At 35.8% G+C, this 18,699-nt stretch overlaps 1 protein-coding gene and 1 non-coding gene across 3 annotated transcripts in view; both read right to left on the reverse strand.

Moving 5' to 3' along the window:
* The window catches only part of NALF1 (NALCN channel auxiliary factor 1), a 703,465-nt gene that overhangs the window by 137,375 nt on the left and 547,391 nt on the right, over nucleotides 1-18,699 (reverse strand). The gene's annotated exons all lie outside the window — the stretch shown is intronic.
* On the reverse strand, nucleotides 17,192-17,260 carry LOC129011992 (small nucleolar RNA SNORD31). The gene has a single exon (XR_008493501.1). It is a non-coding gene; the product is annotated as a small nucleolar RNA SNORD31 (small nucleolar RNA).

An 18,699-nucleotide genomic window follows, 5' to 3' on the forward strand; every position in this document is an offset into this window, starting at 1 on the left:
TTGTTTGATTTTGTTATAGCTATCCTGGTGGGTATGAAGTGGTGCCTCACTGTCATTTTTATTCAACTTCCCTAATGCCTGATGGTTTTAAGCTTTTTTTTCATGTGTTTGTTGGCCATTTGTGTATCGGTTTTGGAGAAATGTCTATGTAAGTTCTTTGCCCATCTTTGGTATCTTTTTGTTGTTGAGCTGTAGGATTTCTCCATATATTGTGGATATTAAATCCCCAACACAAAACTATAAAATAAAATAATTTACAAGATCTAATGACTGAAGAGCAAGAGAAGAATCACATCAAGGGATATATGATGTATGTTTTATTCACTTTTCTATAGGTATATTATACTTCAGCCTAAATTGTATAGGTTAATAAATAAAAACATCAGAATATTTGTGCCATACATAGTGTTATTTTAATTTCCTCTTCATTTCATGTTTGAGATGTTTGTTATTATAGCTGTAGAGTAAAACAAATCTGAAATGTTTAAATCAGATTTCTCAAGTTCCTAAAAGCTGTAAGACTCGTGGACTCAACACCATCCCCTGTTTTCGTTATTACAAACTCCAAAAGCAATGTAGATTTTTTTTCCACAGTCCCATTCCTGTGACACAATTACGTAGCCTATGGCCACATTAATGGACAAAATTCATGAACCATTAAGTGTTCTCTTCAAGAAAATTTTTTTTTAACCTCCTGAACAATCTAATTTAGAAAAAGGCCACTCAAAAATACAGTAGATACTATCTTTTAGGAGACTGAGTTTTTTTTTCCTAGGAGATATTCAACTAGTTGAGTAGTCTAAATACTACTGTATTTTTAGTAACTATGTCTGAAACTATTTCCTTAATTTATTATTCAATGTCAGAGTACTTTTGCAAAATCAATCCAAATGTAATCTATTTCTCTGGGTTCAGTTTCTCATTCAAGATGTACAAATAATTAGAGACATATTTATAATTTCTTCTGATCATATCATTTGAACCATATCATTTAGCCTATATGATTCAGGAGTGATACAAGTGGATAATTGTGAGTTTAAAAATCCAATTTGGTTATATTAATATACTTAATATTGTAGATCTACATTCAGGGAGCATCACTCTTCTTAAATTAGGCACCTTGTATTTCCATCTGACCACCTTCATGTGCTCTGACTGTCACAACTGGTTGTTTGGTATTGAATTTGAGGTATTAGTGAATATAGACATGTAAGTCCTGGAAATAAAAATTGGAATTTGGGCCAAAAGCTTTAAAAGATTTAGTTTTGAATTTAGCAGTCATCAACAAATAAACAAGAGATGGAATTGTAAAAGTAGACAAATTCACTGAAACTATACAGACAGCATAGTAAGTGCAGTGTCTCCAGCTTGCATTTTACTTTAAAGAACTTGGATGTGTTATCTCAACTGATAATGACAGCAATCTGTGGAATTAACAAAGAAAATATGAACATGCTCATTGTATAACTGCAGAAACAGCTTGAGAGGTTTAATGACATCCACCATAAATGTTTAAAATGCGGCTCCAAGACCAGAAATTGTATTTTCTCATTCCTAGACTACCGCTTCTTAAAATATGTGAATAACAATTACACTTAAGAGCAGCAGAAAAAAATGCAATTAAAGGAGACAGAGTTAAGTGAGAAAGTACATCCACAAGATCTTGGTCAGCCAAGGGAGCAGTGTCAATGAGATGGCAGTGATAAGAATGTCAATTGCTGGAGAGAGTTCGGGGCTTTGCCACCTTGGTAGCTCTATGCAAATGTTATGTATTATTTACCACTGTTGTTATTATTCTGTGAACACACTAAAGACCATTAAGTAATTATGAACACAGGCTAACTCCTGGAAAATAAATGCAAAAGTCTTAGGAAGTCTTATTGGAGTCTTTTTCTGAATACAAAATGACAATAACCAAATGAGGTTTTTCAGTATGCATGGTGATAATAAGCTACTAAAATGAATGTGACCAACAGTTTTCAGAATAACAGTTGCTTGAACAAAATCAACATTTACATTCAAACTTCTGCTTACTCCTTATAGTCATAGCCTCACACTCCCCAATTAGCTGGTTGTAAGTTAGTAAATCATACCTCACTGCAGAGTTAGAGACACTCACAACATCTCTACAATGTGTCCAGCACTTTGCTTTAGGGACCCCAAAAAAAGCATATTTTTTTCTTCACTCTCTTTAGGCTGATTGCATTAAAGAAAACCACATAATAAGTCATAAAATCTCCTATTTATCAGTTCCTTCTTGAGAAATGTCAGAGTAAAGGTTGTTTTGGTAGTTAAAATGCTGAAGTTAAAAATGCTGATTGCTTATGCAATAATGGGATTTCTAAAACAAATGGCATCATTATATCCACAACCTTTTTTTTTAAACTTATCAAAGTGCTAATTGTATTTACTCATATTAAGTTAAAAATCTCAAACTCTTTAAACTTATCTTCTGCTTATGCATTAGATGTTGTCATGAGAGGATAATGCTTGTAATCCATGAAATTCTAACTGACACAGTGAGGATGGCAGAAAAGAGCCTGAGTCCTGTACAATGTCACGGCACTGCCAAACTAACCCACATGGTCTCATTGAATACTATACAGCCATAAAAAGGAATGAAGTGGTGACACATAAAACAACATGAATGAATCTTACAGACTTTACATTGAGCAAAAGAAGTCAGACACAAAAAATATATATACTGCATCTTTCTTTCCATCTAAAATTCTAGAAAAGGAAAAATAATCAAAGGTAGAAACATAAGAGCAGTGGCTGACTCTGGAGGTTGAGGACTGAGAGGGAAGTAATAAGAGGGAGATGCTTTGGAAGATAAAGTGCTTTATGTTGTGAAAATGTGTAGGTTACACCAGAACATCCATTTGTCAAAACTGCACTGCTGAGATATATGTATTTTGATGGATGTAATTTTTACCTTAAACACTGTAAAATAATAAGAAATCAACTAGCAGTGAGGGGAGTGGGTGGAGGTACAAACTAAGAATGGCAGAATGTTGATAACTACTGAAGATTGGTGATGTGTGAATAAAAACACATTAGTTCCATTCTTACTTCTTTATACATGTTTGAAAATTTCTAGAATTATAAATTTAAAATTATCCCACGGTAATTACTTATTGTAACTCAAAGAGTTCTTTCTTCTTTGAACCAAAGAGGAGCCACCAGACAGACAAAAACGACAAAAACAACATGATATGACTTCTCACATTGACATGATCGCTGTTGGACCACGGTAACGGAATCAAATCACAAAGATGTTCCCGCCTCCCATCTGTGGCTGATGTGACAGACTTGAGGATTGTACAGCAACAGTCAAAGCCCACCATCGGGTTCCACTGTAATTTTTATGTCTGAATTCTGGCAATGATTTCGTTATTATTTGGTATCAGTGATGATTTGGTGTTAATAATGAAATCTGAGAGTTCAGTGATTTGCAAACACTTAGGGTTGCATAAACTGTCATTTACCATTTTGAGGATTAAGGGAAGTGGCTCCAGTCTCGTTCTGTCAACAGCAACTGTGGCCACAACAAAAATGAATGATATTTTATTTTCACTAAAAAACTGGTAGAAAAAAATGTTACCTCATATTTTTACCATAAGAAATAAGAGTAACTTTCGTTTGCCAAAGTACCATGTTGGCCAGGTGAGATGGCTCACGCCTGTAATCTCAGCGCTTTGGGAGGCTGAGGGGAGCAGATCGCTTGAGCCCAGAAGTTTGAGACCCACCTGGGCAATGTGGTGTGACCCTGTCTCTACAAAAATAAACAAAATTAGCTGGGTATAGTGGTGCCTGCCTGTAGTCTCAGCTACTTTGGAGGCTGAGATGGGAGAATGGCTTGAGCCCGGGAGGTCGGGTGTGCAGTGAGCACACCACTATCCTTCAGCCGCAGTGACAGAGTGAGAGCTTGTATCAAAAAAACAAACAAAACAAAAACCCCAAACACGTTTTTGCCATGGGAAGTCTCACCTGAAATGCCTGACTTTACATGTTTCTTTTCTTAATAACACGTTTTCATATTTTATAAGTCCATTTACTTCTAAGGCAGATGTGCCCATTCTTCTAATCAAAGCCATGCTATTTCCAGGGCTCTAAATCATTTTAATTGAAAGTGTGCCCACAAGTGAATGAAGTGTAAAACCTTAGACCAGTTATCCATAACCTTTACTGCCATTAGACTCACCTAGAGAGGTTGGAAATCCCAGTGTCCACACTGCATACCATTAAACAAGAACCAAGATGTCTATTACTTGGGACAGAGATGAGAGAACAGAGGGAAAGAGGAAAGTTATAGTTTAATTGACTACCAGGCACTGTCATCAGGAAAGCATCCCTGAATTAGGCAGAAAAAACTAACTTAATGGGAGGATCATATTTTCTGATTTATTTGATTGATTCATTTGGATGATCCCCCCCCTTTTTTTTTTTTTTTTTTTTTTTGAGACCGAGTCTCGCTCTGTCACCCAGGCTGGAGTACAGTTGCGCGACCTCGGCTCACTGCAAGCTCCACCTCCTGGGTTCACACCATTCTCCTGCCTCAGCCTCCCGAGTAGCTGGGACTAAAGGTACCTGCCACCACGCCTGGCTAATTTTTTCATATTTTTAATAGAGATGGGGTTTCACCATGTTAGCCAGGATGGTCTCGATCTCCTGACCTCGTGATCTGCCTGCCTTGGCCTCCCAAAGTGCTGGGATTACAGATGTGAGTATCTATGCTTTTCGACACTTTAGTTTTTGAATGTCCATAGCAATCATAGCCAAAATTTTAAAAAGAAATTGAGAAATATTGCTAACCATATGAAAAACTGCCAGTAGTTTTCCACGAATTACAAATAGACTATGTTTCTAAAAACTAATGGATAAAGGGCGTGAAACAATAATTTGGCACAAAGGAAATACAAGTGCTCAAACAGTGATTGAAAATATATTCAACCACAACTGCAATGAAATCAAGCCAATGTCTCTCCTGAAAAGCAATCCTGAATATGAAAACTATTTATTAACCACAGATGAACTGCAACATGACCTACATTAGCAAAAGGATGGCTTGCTACAGTAGATATAACCTATAGGTTGTTTTTCTCAAGCCAATGACTGCAAATGGGCAGCCAGACATTCCTTTTTCCTGCCTTAGCAGGCTCTTCAGGCTTCAACTCTGTCTTATCTGCTCATTATTTTAATTCCTGAAAAACATTTGAGGTGTTGAGTTTATTTGATTTCTAATTCAATGGAAGGCATTTAAGCTGTAGATCAAATATGTTTTGTCTGCTTGTGTATCTATCTCCTACAATGGCGCTATTCCAATAGAAATGTACCTGTCTATTTATCTCACTCTACTTTTAATGAAGCAGGCAGCTCATTAATGGTGAGTACGTCATCTTACTCATTTTTCTGACTGTTTGAAACCTTGTAGGCCCTCAAAAAATGTTGATGGATGAATAAACAATTCAACAATGAGCAAAGGAACACCTGTCTTTGGTGAGATGCTTTCTCTGTACACAGAAGAGGTGAGAAAAAAAAGACTTGGACAAAGTGTTCTTCAGTATGATGTCATTCATCTCTTCTGATTTCTCTCTCACATTCACTGGCATACAGAGTTTTTGACCACTTGAATTACGACCAAAACTATTCCTGCTTCTAAATGCCAGAGTGTGATCACTATCATTTTACTTTTCTTAAAATTCTGAGAAAAGTCCTGAGGCAAATAAGAATCACACACAGGCAAGAAAAGTCAGAGTTTATTATTTGATTTGGGAAAGTGTGAGCTGACATTTAATGAACTAGCATTATCCTTATAAGAGGTCTACACGAAGGTTCACGGGAGGAACAGGTGCAAGGAAGGTCAAGCTAAAGAACACATTCAAATACGAGGCAGTGTGGCTTAAACTTAATGTGGAGATTGCTGGTTAAGACAGAATCAGCCCCATTTTGTGTAATTATTCTCAATTCTGAGTCTCAATTAACATTTTGCTTACCAGAGAATTGACTATAATATAGTTGGAACACATGGCAAATTCTTTAAAAGCACATTGCTTATTTAATGGATTTGGTTAGTATGTAGCTTAAATTTCAACTTCATGTTGATGGTAGTACAGAGTGTTTTCTTTTAAATAATTTTAAAATTCTGATATTTGTCCTCAAAGTTTTACAGTAGCGAAGATTCCTCTTAAGCAGTTCTTTATAGCTATTTTATATCTTCATTTTAAAAGCAGAATACTCTGAGGTATTAGCTCAAACATCCCAGATGCCAATTCCACATGGCGCTACCAATAAGTTGGTATGCAAATGTTGGGTTAGGTTTTATTTATGTGTGTGTGTGTGTTTAGCTTTTAATGTCTTGATACTTGAGGTATTAAGATGTAACTTCTGGGCTGGGTGTGGTGGCTCACGCCTGTAATCTCAGCAATTTGGGAGGCCGAGGCAGGTGGATCACTTGAGGTCAGGAGTTCAAGACCAGCCTCACCAACATGGTGAAACCCTGTCTTTACTAAAAATACAAAAATTAGCCGGGCATGGTGGTGGGCACTTGTAATCCTAGCTACTTGGGAGGCTGAGGCATGAGAATCGCTTGAACTCAGCAGGCAGAAGTTGCAGTGAGCCAAGATCACGCCACTGCACTCCAGCCAGGGAGACAGAGCAAGACTCCATCTTAAAAAAAAAAAAAAGTAATTTCTCCTGAAACATTGAAAAAATAAGTAGTTTTCTTTTCACCAATAATGTTTTTACATCAAAGTATCACCAAAGTATTACCATGAATTTCATTACATCAAATATAAAGTAGAAAGGTGATTCTCTTGACATGAAAGTAATGCTAAAATAACTAGAAGAGGAACAACAAAATCCTGGTTTTCTTTGTATATTGAGTTATCGACACATATCAACCACTTTATCATAAAACACAATAAAATTATTTATTCTTATTTATTATTATTTTAGATGGAGTCTCACTCTGTCGCCCAGGCTAGAGTACGGTAGCGTGATCTTGGCTCACTGCAACCTCTGCCTCCCAGGTTCAAGTGATTCTCCTGTCTCAGCCTCTGAAGTAGCTGGGACTACAGGCACCCGCGACCACACCTGGCTGAGAGATGGGGTATCACCATGTTGGTCAGGCTGGTCTCAAACTCTTGACCTCAGATGTTCCACCTGCCTTGGCCTCCCAAAGGACTGGGGTTACAGGCGGGAGCCACAGTGCCAAGCCATCTGGATTATTTAAGACCATATATGAGTGAAAAGACTAGTGAGAAATTAGAAAATATGGCTAGGGAAGAAAGGTATCAACTTGTTAAGAAAAGAAACTCAGAGCTGGCCAAATATCCTAAATGACGTTATAACACATTTTTTTTTCCCCAAGAAATGAGATAGCTCCTCAGCTGTTCCCATCTCTACTATCAGTACTGTTTGTATTTTTTTTTTGCTTGAAGGTACTTCATTTACAGTCTACATGAAAAAAGGAACAGTAAAGGATGTCTTGTACAGAAAGATAATTCCTGTTCCATCCCAGCATGCTAATTTTAAAGATAAACATATTTACCATTAAGTTTACACTACCATTAAAACTGTATGTCAATTCTAGAGCTATCTGAAAATTAAAAGGATTGATATTGCTTCTTTAATTTGAAAACTGTCAGATCTTAAAACATATAGTGTCTGAGAAATTTAAAACTTTCTAATTAATAAAGCATTCATTTTTGCATACAGAGGTTTACTGGCTTAGATGTAAAGACTGTAGTCCATTAGACAAAAGGGTTTTCTTAACACTAAACTGTATTTAATTGTTTATTAAATTATATTATATTTAATAAATGATATAATATAATAAAAATAATTAATGAGCTAAATCATCACAATAGAGTTTCCCAAAAAGTATTCAACAAAAGCCTAAAAATGGGAGAAAATTTTTGCAATCTACTCATCTGACAAAGGACTAATATCCAGAATCTATAAAGAACTCAAACAAATTTACAAGAAAAAAGACAAACAACCCCATCAACAAGTGGGTGAAGGATATGAACACGCACTTCTCAAAAGAAGACATTTATGCAGACAAAAGACACAAGAAAAAATACTCATCATCACTGGCCAACAGAGAAATGCAAATCAAAACTGAAATGAGATACCATCTCACACCAGTTAGAATGGCGATCATTAAAAAGTCAGGAAACAACAGGTGCTGGAGAGGATGTGGAGAAATAGGAACACTTTTACACTGTTGTTGGGACTGTAAACTAGTTCAACCATTGTAGAAGTCAGTGTGGCGATTCCTCAGGGATCTAGAACTAGAAATACCATTTGCCCCAGCCATCCCATTACTGGGTATATAACCAAAGGATTATAAATCATGCTGCTATAAAGACACATGCACACATATGTTTATTGCAGCACTATTCACAATAGCAAAGACTTGGAACCAACCCAAATGTTCAACAATGATAGACTGGATTAAGAAAATGTGGCACATATACACCATGGAATACTATGCAGCCATAAAAAATGACGAGTTCATGCCCTTTGTAGGGACATGGATGAAGCTGGAAACCATCATTCTCAGCAAACTATCGCAAGGACAAAAAACCAAACACTGCATGTTCTCACTCATAGGTGGGAATTGAAAGATGAGAACACATGGACACAGGAAGGGGAACATCACACACCAGGGCCTGTTGTGGGGTAGGGGAAAGGGGGGAGGGATAGCATTAGGAGATATACCTAATGTAAATGACGAGTTAATGGGTGCAGCACACCAACATGGCACATGTAGACATACGTAACAAACTTGCACATTGTACACATGTACCCTAAAACTTAAAGTATAATAATTAAAAAAAGACTGCAAAATTAGACATTTCCAAAACTGTTCTCTGCACTTAGAAATCGTAGCAACAGTGTCAAGGAAAATCAGAGGAGAACCCTACATCTTTTATGAAATTAAGAGATACGTAAAACCTGTAATAACAACACATGAAGAAATAAAAGAAAATGGAGAAGGGGTAACTGACCTAGCAGAGTAAGAAAGCTTAACTCAATTTAGTGGTCATCTGGTGAATTTGCACAGAGAACTATGGAAAGATGTGAAAATTCTCATCTACCAGTATAAAATTATCCAATCAGCTATTTTAGTGCCCTACTCTTAACTAAATAATAATAAGTATCACAAGATATTTGAGGAAAGCTCCCTACATAAAGAGACTGAAAGCAAAACAAACCAACAAGGGAAATCTTGGAGAAATTGTCAACATGACAGAAACACTAAGTATTGTGAATAAACTAGAGAAGAAGATCTCTTGGAAATTTAAAATGTAATTGCTGGAATTTTTTAAAAAACAGAATACTTGGAAGATAAAATGGAGAAATCTCTAGAAAGCAACAAAGAAAAAAAAAGTAAAAGAAATAACCAAAAACAGGATCAAGAATAGGAGACAACCAACTCATGAAATTCCCAAAAATATAGAACACAGGGAAAAACGAACAGGAATTTTTTTAAACAGAAGTGTATTTTCCAGGACTCAAGCCATGAGTTTTCAGATTGAAAAGACTCTAATCACAATGTGATAGAAAAATAAATTTCTGGACCTCAAAATCACTACAGCAAAGGGAAATGTCAAGCAGGGAACTATGTCAGGCAAACCTGCCTCCAAATTATTCCTAAATAAGATAGCTACAAAGATTAAAAACAAACAAACAACAACAAAGAAAAATAACCACATACCTCCCTCACAATTTGTCCACAAGAGAATTCCTTGTGGGCCTCAAGATCTTTACCCTAAAACAGTTCTGTTGGATTTCACCCTGGCAATGTAAACTGGTAGCTTGTCTTCACAGGTGCGGGAAAAAGGACAGAACTCAAAGTTATCCCTCTGCTCACCTGAGACAAATGTATATCTGATTGTTTTCTCTACCCTATTGCTTATGTAAAAACGTAGATTCACTGAGCCTGACTAAGGCATAAGTGACTATTCCTGTATCCTCCTCTCACATGTAAATTGTGTACTTAGTGAAAGGCTGATCAGTGACTCAAAAGAATGCAAACTTTTGTCTATTATCTATGACCTGGAGGCCTCCACTTCAAGTTGTCCGCCTTTCCAAACCGAACCAGTGTACATCTTACACATATTGATTGATGTTTCATATCTCCCTAAAATGTATAAAACCAGGCTATGTCCCCAAAACCTTGGGTACATGTTGTCAGGACATCCTGAGGCTGTATCAAGGGTGCGTCCTTAACCTTGGCAAGATAACATTCTAAATTGATGGAGACCTGTCTCAGATACTTTTGGTTCACAATAACTACAACTTAAAATAACTTTAAAGCAAAATTAGAACAAGGAAACAAAAAAGTACAACAGCAAGTCACTGACTGTGATTTACCACCCGACCATCTTCTGAACGTCTCTCAGGTCTACTCTGTTTCTCTCCAGCCCCACAATCACTACCCCTGCAAAGGGCAACGGCATCCCGTCCTAGAACTCTAGGATCACTTTCTAATTAGGCTTTAGGCCCCCAGCTGGCCTTCTGGAATCCACTTTCCACCTAACAGTCTGAATAATCTCCTACAAATGCGAGTTCTTCCATTTTTTCCTTGCCTTAGGATAATGTGCTAATTTCTTAATGAGACTCTGGGAGTGCCCTATCTTAGCCCTTCTTAGTTTTATTTTGCACCACTGTCTATACTCCCTGTTCTCTTCTCCCTAGTTCCATGCTTATCTTGATTCTTCAGAAAGATTTATTTCCCTTTAGATCCTACACTGAACAATTTTACCCGATCTGACTCGTACCCCTCATACATGACCCTCCCTTGAATAGAATGTACTCTTGACTCTTCCTCTGCAAGATTCCTATTCCAATTATCTCAGCATTAACATAATTTTCTCTTGAAAACTTCCTCCTGCCCTAGTCTTGGTTAGGTAGACACTTTGTTGGCCACTGAGCTCATCCCACAGGGTTTCATTGTCTTTCACCCATTTATGCTCCCCATTAGACTGTCTGCCCTGGAAGGAACCCTGTTTATTAACTGCTAGCATCTTCAGGGCATAGCACAATGCAGCGCACTTAGTAGGCACTTGAGAAGATTAGCTGAATTGAGAAATGAACTGATGAATGAAAGCTCACACAATTCAAATAGTGGAATCAAAGCCATAAAGTTGTCATCTGGTGGTGGTGGAATGAGGTAATGAATCTGAAAGCATTTTCACTGTGCTCCTTCATTTTTCTATGAAAATATCAACCTAAATACTCCTAAGGGGGTTACCCTGTGGATTCTCACAATATGCTCCAACAGTTAACTACTCTGTAAGAATTCTCAGCCCTCACTTTAAGTTAAATTCAACTTAAACAAAATTAAAAATATGACCTTTTCCCTCATATTGGCTCCTTTCTGAATGCCCTTTCTTTGTATCAAAATAAAAAAGTGAAAGAATTAAAGAATTCTACTACTCTTCATTTGTATACAGTAATACATTCTTTGTTTTCTTATAAATATAAATTTCTTATAAATATGTCTTATAAATATAAAAATATAAAGATGTACCAAGCTTCACTCTTATCCCTCTGAGCCACTCTCTGCACTAAATATTACCTTCTAATACTCATCCCATACCCACGTGATGGATGCAGCCAAACTCACTTTGTTACAACGCTGCTTTTCAGTGGGTATTTAAAAAATAATATATTCTCGTTGCATGTGTAGCTTTCTCTTACTGACTTGGAAAGTCTTCTATAATCTACCTTCAGTGCTTTCTCTTGGATATTTACTTTGTCATAAAATGTAAAATACATAAAAACTACTGGCAATTTCATATTGGCACTGAGCAAATGCAATTTCCAAGGTACTTTGTTGGGTTTTCCTTTTTTTAGATTTTCTTTTGAGTAAGTGTTTTCTATATGAGAAATTGAAAGAGTAAGTCTTTTCTATATGAGAAATTGAAACGTAATCCTTTCAGGTCTTCCACCCTTACCAAGAGTGAGCCATGAACATTTTTGCAGTTATTTTCTATGCTCAGCTTGCTTCTCTATTTTTACTTAGCAGGGTTTTTTAAGTGTTTAGCATCTCTCTTTGCTTAAAATTATTTTTGTTTTTGGCTTCTTTCTTCCAAGGTAGTAAAAACGAGCATATCTCTTTCCAATAAAAATGATAAATGAATTGAAGCCCAAAATATCTTTTTATATATATATATATTTTTATTATACTTTAAGTTCTAGGGTACATGTGTACAACATGCAGGTTTGTTACATATGTATACATGTGCCATGTTGGTGTGCTGCACCCATTAACTCGTCATTTACATTAGGTATATCACCTAATGCTATCCCTCCCCCCTTCCCCCACCCCACAACAGGCCCCGGTGTGTGATGTTCCCCTTCCTGTGTCCATGAGTTCTCACTGTTAAATTTTCACCAATGAGCGAGAACATGTGGTGTTTGGCTTTTTGTCCTTGTGATAGTTTGCTGAGAATGATGGTTTCCAGCTTCATCCATGTCCCTACAAAGGGCATGAACTCATCATTTTTTATGGCTGCATAGTATTCCATGGTGTATATGTGCCACATTTTCTTAATCCAGTCTATCATTGATGAACATTTGGGTTGGTTCCAAGTCTTTGCTATTGTGAATAGTGCCGCAATAAACATATGTGTGCATGTGTCTTTATAGCAGCATGATTTATAATCCTTTGGTTATATACCCAGTAATGGGATGGCTGGGGCAAATGGTATTTCTAGTTCTAGATCCCTGAGGAATCGCCACACTGACTTCTACAATGGTTGAACTAGTTTACAGTCCCAACAACAGTGTAAAAGTGTTCCTATTTCTCCACATCCTCTCCAGCACCTGTTGTTTCCTGACTTTTTAATGATCGCCATTCTAACTGGTGTGAGATGGTATCTCATTTCAGTTTTGATTTGCATTTCTCTGATGGCTGGTGATGATGAGCATTTTTTCATGTGTCCTTTGGCTGCATAAATGTCTTCTTTTGAGAAGTGTCTGTTCATATCCTTTGCCCACTTGTTGATGGGGTTGTTTTTTTTCTTGTAAATTTCTTTGAGTTCTTTGTAGATTCTTAAGATAAGTCTTAGGACTTAAAGCTGTAGTTTTCTCTTTTTAAGAATCCACTTTTTCTGCTTATTGCTGACTTACTTGCAACTGGCTGCCTACTTTTACATATACGCTGGTCAAAGAATAACACCTAAATCTTCAATTAAGTCATCATTGCAATGATCACAATAAGCAATACATGGGAAGTACTGAAAATCAAACACTTTAAAAGATTTTTAGAAATGTAAATGAAAGATCCTTTCTAGGAAATGAGAAAAACTATTGATTGCTATTTAGTAGATATAAAACTTGCCTAACATTATTGTAGAAACATTAATAACCAAGACTATAATTCTGATTTTGCAAGAACTCAAATAATACTTAGTTTTACACTTAATCTTTTATCATCTGTGACAAAACTTACCAAAATGAAAGATTATCTAGAAGCAGAATCAAAGTTGTAATATAACTATTTTCAAGAGTTAGACGACCCATGCATAAAATCATTTATTGAGACATGCATATGTGTCTAAGAATACATTCTAATACACGTTTAGTAAACTGTCATTAAAGCATATCTGTAGTGGGGTGCCAATCACTGATTTTTAACAAAACCATTCTATGATCCATTGAGAGAGGTATTGACTTTTATCCATTTTGTCTATAATATCATCACAATTTTACATATGGGAGGTTTAAACAAATTAGAGGTTTAAAAACACGTAGAATTCCTGGGAATAATCTTTAGATGCAAATTTTAAAACCAATCTATCCCCAAGTTCTGATACTAAAACACAATGTTCAATCTTAGTTTGGAAGAAGTAAGAAACATGCAAAACAGATTACATTTCTAGTTTGATTTAGATCTTTAATTCTTAACTTATATTAAGAGCATATACTAGACTATTATAAGAAATAGCAGCATACAACATATGAATGTTTATAATATGTACAAAGTAACTTATTAAAAATAATTGAATTATAATGTCCACGCCACAAAGACAAGATATCTGGTAGTTATCTAGAAAAACTGAGAGAAAACAATGAGATAAAATTGAGATAAAATGAAGCATTAAAACATAAGATATAGAATTTTCTAAAAATAAAATGTCAGAAAATTTTCAAGGTAATTAAAGAAAAGAAGCAAAAACTAACAAACAAGTTGAGTAGAGCATTAAAATGTTAAATTTTTGGAATAAAAATGCTTAGAAAGCATTCAAAATCCAATAGCATCAGTTAATAGAACTGACACAGGTAACAATCACTGAAGATTCTCATACTTTTCTATCACTGCTTTCCATAAGAGGCATGGAAATATGGTAAGGAGATACGACTGAGCATAAGAACTCTGTCAGAAAAAAGCAAAGGAAGCAAATAATCTTTTTTTCTATTAATTTTGTTTCATTTTATTTTAAAAAGTCCTAAGGAATTATTTACAAATGACAGTTTTCTGACAAAATATGTAAATCAAATAAATATCATTCAAAACATCACAAGCAAAGCTTTTTGAAATTTTTCAACTGTTTGTTATCAACTGCACAATTCCTGCTTTAAATAAAATGGTAAACTAGAATTTGTATTTGTATCTTTTTGCACAGAATATGTCACTGCCCTAGCGTGGCTGTTTAAGTTACTGAGTTATTGAATGCCTGCAAATTGCATAGAACGGTGAGCCATATTATGAGCACCACTTTTTTCAAACCTTAAAAATATCTTAGGAGAGAAGCAGCATTTATAAAGTATGACTTTCAGATGGGAATTTAGATTTCTACACATTAAATTAGAAAGCCTATATACTTTGAGCAGAAGGAGAGGAATAATAGAAACTTTCATGTATTGTGGCGGGACTAGAAACTGGGGCTGCCTCTTGATAGCACAACTTGGAAATACTCATCAACATTTTGAACATTCACACCCTTTGCCCCAGCGATTCTACTTTTACTAATTTTTCCTACAAATGTTCTTGTACATGTAGGCAAGACTATGCACAAGAATGTTCATGGCGACATTGATTATAGAGCAAAAATGTAGGGGCAAACTAAAGGTTCATTAATAAAGAATGGTTTAAGTAAAATTCATAAAACAACAATAAAGATTCAGTGACATGGTCCACCTATGGCATAAAGCAAGCACAATGCATACAGTATAATTGCTGCCATTTGTATGTCCATTTATAAGTAAGCGAATTTATTTTTCCAAGACTCATATTACATACATGTTTCTACACAGACTTACGATTGTCCAGAAAATTTTGGTTAAGCAGCAGAGTTCAGGGAGTTCAGTTTGGTAAGTCACACTCCTAACATCTTTAAAAAGTGCTCAAAGATGGAGACAGGTGTCTCTCAGCATTGTTTGATTGAAAGATGTGAGGGAGAATGTGCCAAGAGATAGGGCTGGGCCAACTGGTCCTCTGGCCATCATAAGCACCCCATCAAAACCATCAGGGTTGGGGCGGTGGGCGTTAGTGATAAAATGATGAGTCACAAAAGAATGTTGAACCGGTGAACGTGGGACAGAAGAATGCTGTGATTAGATGTATATTAACATATTGGAAGATCACTCAGCCAGGAGCATAAAGGATGTATTCAGGGAAAGACCAAAAGCGGGAAGGTTATTAAAATGACAATTGCAGTATTTAATGGAGATATGACAAGAGCCTGAATTCAAGCACTGACAGCCAAGAAAACCACTGGATAAACAGGATGGAACAGATAAAGACGCAATATAAGGAGTATACTTGTTAAAAATTGTTGATTAATTAGATATGAGAAGAAAGTGCTTATGTTATTTTCTGCCTTGTTCTTAGAGGTTCATAAATATAAAAAGACACACATATAAATATTTCAGATAATTATTAATTCATTAAATGTGCATAACAACTATATAAGGTAGGTTCTAATACTATCAACTTATACAGATGAATAAATAGGAGTACTGAAGGTTTAAATTACTTGTCCAAGTTCATGCAGTCAGTAAATGGTGGGCTCAGAATTACAAACCAAGGCAGTTGAACACCACTGCCTGTACATTTAGCCACTACATTCTACCTCCCCTCAGACTCCCCTGATCGCTTTCAGAGCTTCTAAGATGATGTTTGGATTCCAACTTAGGTGAATGGGTGAAAAGAGCCACCACTAATCTAATGAGGAGAAGCTGGAGTTAATAGAATGACCACAAGTCCAATTTAAAGGGCTGAGATTTGAAGTACTTGTGACACACTAAAGTTGAGGCATTTAGCAGGAACTTAAAGAACAGAACAAGGCTCCAGTTATAAACTTCAAGCCTCTTGGTAAAACCATGGTATATTGAGATATAGACATGGAAGAGATGTTCTAGAAAAGGTAATCTCCAGTCTTTTGACTTGCTAATTGTATGATATATATACACTTCTCTAGGAGGTCTTTTAAAGATGTGCCTAAAAAATAAACAGACATTGACTGGCAGTAAGAAAATATGGCCATTTTAATCCTTTAAAATAAATCTGAAAACTATACAATTCAGAAGAAAAACACCCCATCAAAAAAGCCTGTCCTTTGGAATTATTTCCTTAGTTTCTCCCACGCCAACACACACACACACACAAAACCAACCAACCAACCAAACAAAAAAACTTAACCAACAAAATCATCTTCTTTTGACCTATTCCACTGTTAATCAGTGAAACCCTCAACTTCAGATGGACTTCTTCCAAATCTTTGACTCATTTTCTTACTTCCTCGCATCAGCTCCTTAGTTGCAGAGAATGAGGTCAAGGGACTGAAATAACATTAAATAGTTAATCATGATGAAACTAGAATGGGTAATAAAAAGCAAATCTTGAGATAATCAGGAATTATTCCTATAATCCCTCCATTATTACTATTGAAAGAATAGGGCTCCTCTCAGTAAAGAATGTTGGTATATGGACGTTCACTCAGTACTATATCCCAGGCCCTGTGAAATGGGTCTACGACAGGACAAACTCACTCACTGCATTGTTATGGATACCAGGATTTCCTCTTATAACAAAAGCATAAGATGACCTTAATAATCTTATGATTGCCAATGCTCCTTTTGGCTGTGAATATCTCTGAATTTATATTAATAAGATTGTCTCAACAGGAGCTACTATATCTTTTAAAAAATTATTTGTATTTTTCAAACTCACAGCTCAGAAAATATCTTCCATGCATATTGATCAGACTGGGGCAGTATTCAACTCATCACTGGTGGTATCATTAAGAATGGTATTTCCTATCAACATTTATAAAAAGGAATTTATGTGAATAGAAATAAGCTAAAGAAGTCTAAAATGTGGAGAAATTGAAAATATTATTGCACACTGAATTTTAACATACATAGAAAAAGTTAAAGTGGGTGAAGCAAATCTAGAAGACCTTTATCAAAAAAGGATAACAAATGTTTTTATTTTTGTGGGTAAAATAGTCATTTTACTTTTTCCCATCAATATTAAACATCCTAATGATGGGCCTTTAAATTTGAAAAGTGGAGTTTCTAAGATAAATTAATGAGTTGAAGAGAACAGGCTGGCTAAAGGAACAGAACAGAAGCAATTTTATTTTTTCAAATATTGAGAAAAAATATGAGAACATTGCAAGAGATTGATATTGAGTATTAATCATTTCCCTGTAGTTTGTGCAATTTTCTCTGCTAGAAGAACATCCTGATCTCCACTGGAAACATTAAATTTGCTTTGTGAGTTGAAGAAAAAGCTAAGCTTAGCAAGTTTGTTCCAGGTGTTTAAGCACTGATTTCAGGAATAATTAGTGAGATGACTTTCTGAGGGTTAAGATATTTGCCATTTTTTTCTATGAAAAGGCAGCCCATTTTCAGATCTCTACATGGTAAAAAGTTGCACTCAACTTGAACTGAACTTTGGTTTCCACTAATTTCCATGGGTTGTTCCTGGCCCTGTGTCTAGAACCACACAGATTCTGCCTGTAATGTCTTTCATAACACATCCTTTCAAGTGTCTAAAAAGCTCCAGGTCATCCTAAATGGCATCTTATCAAAAATAATCATTTCAAATGTGGCGTCATTTTGAGATGCTGTACCTGTTAACACTTTTTCGATCACAGTTCTATCCATATCCCGTTTAAAATAAGAATTCCAAAACCTAAAAAAATGGTATATATTTCATTTCTGTCACATTAGAGCAATTAAGGTAGAGTGAGATTTTTCCTCTCTTCTCTATTAATGGAGCCTTACCCCCTTAGTTTCTGGTTTGTTTTTTATAGCCATACCACCCACCCTATTAGCTTATCATGGATATAGAGTGTTTGCTAAACTAGGACTCCTTGTCTTGTATTTGCGAAGATTTTACTTAAACCCAGGAGAGATCTCTGTATTTTTCCAGGGATAACAGTTATTTCCATTGGCTGGTCATGCGAATCCAACCTTTTTTTGTATATGCTCTGTAATTCCTTATCACCTTCAAGTTGCTATTTTTCCTTTTCAACAACATTTTCTAGGATAAACTTTAAAGAGCTCTATGCTCACCTACATGTAACGTGGATAAATCTACATACATACCTATCTCTTATTCAAAAGACTGGTTAATATACCTTATTAGATGCCTCATTACAAACCATGAAGAAGTCTTAGAACATAAATAATCCATGGCATGAGACAGCATACGCTAATTTTGGATTC

The sequence above is a fragment of the Pongo pygmaeus genome, chromosome 14 (genome assembly GCF_028885625.2).
Source record: "Pongo pygmaeus isolate AG05252 chromosome 14, NHGRI_mPonPyg2-v2.0_pri, whole genome shotgun sequence".
NCBI lineage: Eukaryota > Metazoa > Chordata > Mammalia > Primates > Hominidae > Pongo > Pongo pygmaeus.